Source organism: Rhincodon typus, chromosome 24, assembly GCF_021869965.1.
Source record: "Rhincodon typus isolate 14 chromosome 24, sRhiTyp1.1, whole genome shotgun sequence".
In the NCBI taxonomy this organism is placed as follows: Eukaryota; Metazoa; Chordata; class Chondrichthyes; order Orectolobiformes; family Rhincodontidae; genus Rhincodon; species Rhincodon typus.
Genome location: NC_063355.1, coordinates 16,081,370 through 16,085,812, shown reverse-complemented (window position 1 = coordinate 16,085,812; position 4,443 = coordinate 16,081,370). Strand labels below are relative to the sequence as shown.

Sequence of the window (4,443 nt, the reverse complement as noted above, 5' to 3'; positions counted from 1 at the left end):
CTCCCATCTTTTATCCAAAAACAAATGAACACACATTCCCTCATACACAGGCTCTCAGACATTCCCTCACACACATTCTCGCACACATAAACACACTCACTCTCTTATACATGGTGCCCATTTTACACACGCACACGAAACATTTGATTTTGTTTTGGAATAGTGTGCATATGAACATTCAAATCAAAACGGTAATTTAATAATGAGTTAGATAATTAACTGGAAATAAAGTTGCTAAGAGCATTCCATGTGTAGCACATGAATATGGTATTAGTATTTGACTAAGAATAGTCAAAACATAGAGATAATGAAGTGCGAGAATGACAGAAATAAGGGCAATGTTCCACTAGTCATATTGCAATAGCTACGTGAAGCCTGTCATGCAACTAGAACAATGCTAAGACTATTATAATAAATCAGAGCAAATTATACAGGAGGAAGATAAGAAACTTAACACTCACAGGCCCACCTTCATTCTGCCAAGCTCTGATGAAGATACTTCAATTGTCCATGGAAGAGAATATGATCTAAAAAGAGAATGTGGAGACCTTTAGTGAGTTGCTGCCTGTGTGGGAGAGCTAGAGGGCAGCCCATGGCAGACATGGACTATATCACTCAGAATGCACCTTGGCTGTCAAACCAAATGGACCTACTGACTTTAGCATTCATTTCAGGACAATAAGGATGCAAGAACCAGAACTCTGTCCCAGAGCGGAGCTATCACCTCATGCTGTTTGTGTGCACATTATTTTCAAGGGACGGCCACTTGAGAGAGGGATGGTGCTGCTGTCTGAGCCTAGGTTCCTGAGGGCGTGGGACCCGATGATTATTAGCATCAACACCCCATTCCCCTAGCCCCTGTCTGCAACTATTCCTGCCTCCATTTCGTAGTCTGCAATAATCTTTCTCAATTAAATATCCCCAATATATTTTCTAAAACTCCACATGAATCGGTTAATGAGATCAGTGCTGCTTTCATAGTGTTAAGTGAAGCTGATCAGGCAAACAGTGTCCAATGCCAGAAGACTCCTTGGACATCACGTCTGACCAAATTCAATAAGCAGAGTGATGTTAGGATCTTGTATCTGTTGCAATTAAACAGAGTCCCAAGCAAATTCCATGTTGTAAAGTTTTGTATATGGAGGCCAGAATTTATCTAAAGATTGTCAGTTGACAATTTGTAATTAGTTTTAAGATAGTTTATAAAGAAGCTGCTGTTTAGATCTGATACAATAGCTAAACAGATAAGAAAATTGCAGTTGACGGGCAGTTCTCTCATTCCCGGGGATAAGCTGATGGGAGTCATAGTGCATGCTGATCTCAATAGCTTGAGAAGGCAATATTTAACCATAATTGAATGTAAGCCCAATTTCTTACAGTGCATGAAATAAATTTCGTACAAATCTCAGTAGATGTGATTTAATTTATTTCTATTCAATACTATGTTCCAGGTTTCCGAAGCTTTCCCAAGTTGATGCCAATTTGCAATCAGGTGAAATACACAATCTTCTAAACACTAATGCTACTTGATCTCAAATCTGAAACAATTTTTGCAAAGCAGACCATTAATGTATTCACATCTCAAAACAATGGCAAGTGACTTAGACCAGATGAAAAGGATTCCAATTGTTGCTTTAGTCCCTTTTAATCTGATAGTATAGAATTGTGTGTAATTATTTCCTTACAACTCAGTACGTTTTCTCTGAGTGAACTGATGTTACATTTTTTCATGGGATGTCATTATCACTGGCTAGGCTAACAGTTATTGCTTTCCCTGTTTGCCTGTTGTCAATTTTGTCAAGCTTCATTGATGGCTTCTATCCGTGAGCTCCAGTGAGATTTCTAAGCTATTTTTTGAAACTCGACTCATTATCTCCTAACTACGTATCTATGGCACCAGCTCATCATTTCTTTACTGTCATCAGTACTTGCCATTGCCAGGACCTCCTGCAATTCCTGGCACCATTTTTAAAACCTAGTCATGTACCAGGTGAGGTGCTACCAGTCAGGAGCTGCTCTTCACAGTGCACTTAGTGGGAAGGGAGCCAAAAGGTAACAGTTCCGAGGGCACGGTTGACGCTTTACTGGAAACACCACGTGCACATTTGTAATTGTATTGGTGTTTAAGAATGAAGCTGGACAGGTTACCCACCCTTACCCTCAATCCTGTTGGAGAACCCTGTCTGAGAGACTATTACTGCTTCCCCAATGCCCATTGTAGCTTAACATTTTCTCAATGTGGGGCTATCATGTACTGCAAGGCTGTCAAACTATTGTAAACCTTCACTTTTATTCAGCGACATAGTAGAGTAAATAAACAAACAGAAGCTCCACTTACTTCTGAGCACAGACAGAGGCTAAGCAGCGACATATTGACAGTCAATGAGTGATCACTGCACCCAGCTCTCATCTACTGAAACTAGGTACCGATTAAGACCTGTCTGGCTTGTTGTTCCTGATGCTGCTACATTCTATCATGTTTAAGTTGATGTTCCTCCTGCTCAATGTCCTCATCTTCATTCTCGGAAGACTGCTGCTGCCCTCACAGTTCTTCAGCATCTGTCTGAACCCCTGTTGACCGGCTCCAATTGTGTAGAACATAGCATGCAAGCATTGGGTGGCACATTCTGTCTGACTCTGTGGCAACACACCCCACACCTAAACAAGCATCAGAGCCTCACCTTCAGCAGACCTATCGTCTGTTCCACCATAGCCCTGGTCAAGGAATGAGATGAATTGTACCTACACTCAGCATCAGTCAGGGAATTTTGTAATAGAGTCATCAGCCATAGTTGCCAAGGGTCATCCTTGTCTCCCACTTACGATATTCTTAAGGTATCCAGCTCGTTCGCAGAGATCTCCAGACAGTGAGACATTGAGGAGTCTAACACAGAGGGCCATGGGCTATACATCAATATGGACCTATGATTAAGGAAGCTTATTTTGATGAGTACAGCATAAGTAACATCGCACAAATACAGAAGGAAATAGTAAGTGCTGTATGATTACTAATATGTTGCTCCCCCCAACATAACACATCACTCAAGGAAGGTGGCATTGCATAGCAGAGCATGGTGGTGAATGCTTACATTTCAAGGTGAGAGCAAATCAATTCCATGTCCCGTGCAGCCTCTGAGATTTTGCACCGTCTTTATCAATAGTGGCCCACAGGTGCCATGCTTAAGATTGCCTGTGATCATTTTGCTTCACAGAGATGACTAACTTCAATCTACAATGACCAAAGACATGGTCCTTGTGACCAATGTTCTCTCTAAGATGCTAGGAGGGTCTGTGTTTGCCGTTGTTGTGCTGACAAGGGTCTATACATGTCGATTGGCATATTGTAACCAATCCATACTGTAAGTGAGTCAGAGGTGTCCGTGGGCTGTGTGTGTGTGTGTGTGTGTGTGTGTGTGTGTGCGCGTGTTCGGGGAGGGGGGAGAAGCAGGGCGGTGGAAGGATTTATGATGGAGATGGTATGTGCCTGATTCCCACAGTCAGGGCACTCTCTGCACAAGCAGCATGCTTTGAAGATATTGGTGACTGTGGTCTGATATGTCCAGGAGGAGCCAGCAGAATCTGGAGTGGCCAGGTAACTACTCTGATTATATGTCAGGAACTATCGACATCTACTTTCTGTCTGGTGGGTGGGAGAGTGAGACACTGCCTATAAATGAGGTGCGACTTTGTAATAATGGCAACCAAATACATTCAAATTGATGCAAATAAAGCCTCTTACTGCTCGCAAGTGAGGTTCTCACGTCTCTGTTCAACGTTTGGCTGGAAAATTGGGACAGTTCTTCTTTATTGCTGCCAATCTCATCCTCTTTTCCCAACAGTCTCACCAATGGCCATGTTGTTCAGGGGCTGGGAAGGTTCTGCCCAGTGTGTCTTTTATCAGCAAATCTCATGCTTTTGAATTATTGTCCAGTAAAATTTCAAGATCCCAAAATAAACCTCTGCAACAAGATCTATTTATCATTCCTGTAAAGTCGTGTCCTGTTGTTTGAAATCATGCTGGCTCTGTTGCCCATTCAGGGTCTTTCATTCAGACATTCCTTCATCAGAAATTACTACCCATCGGTGCTAAGGCTGGACAAATTATTTCTGCTCCAAAATCTTTTCAGATAATAAACAATTCCATTGCACGCTTTGAGCTGCACATTTCCACTTAGGTATCAGTAGTGCATTAGCAGGATGAAAAGTTTGTCAAATGTACCACTGCCTAAGAAAAGGTGCTTAAATGACCTGACAAGCAAAGATCAAAAGAAAGAAAATAAGTGAGTCACATTTTAAGAAGAAGCAGTGTTAACATTACATATTTTGTGCCACATTGTACTTGACATAATTCATAATTCATTCATTCTGAATTCTAGTGTCATAAATGCAAATAATCACCTCCTTATTATTTTAGACTGATACACCAATTTGCTGCGTACAGCA

At 41.6% G+C, this 4,443-nt stretch overlaps 1 long non-coding RNA gene across 1 annotated transcript; it reads right to left on the bottom strand.

Annotated features, from left to right (window-relative positions):
• Window positions 1-379: 379 nt before the first annotated feature.
• Window positions 380-4,149, bottom strand: LOC125485958. The gene is made up of 3 exons (XR_007264682.1): window positions 3,740-4,149; window positions 2,824-2,922; window positions 380-527 (listed from the first exon to the last, which is right to left on the bottom strand). It is a non-coding gene; the product is annotated as an uncharacterized LOC125485958 (long non-coding RNA).
• Window positions 4,150-4,443: the final 294 nt, after the last annotated feature.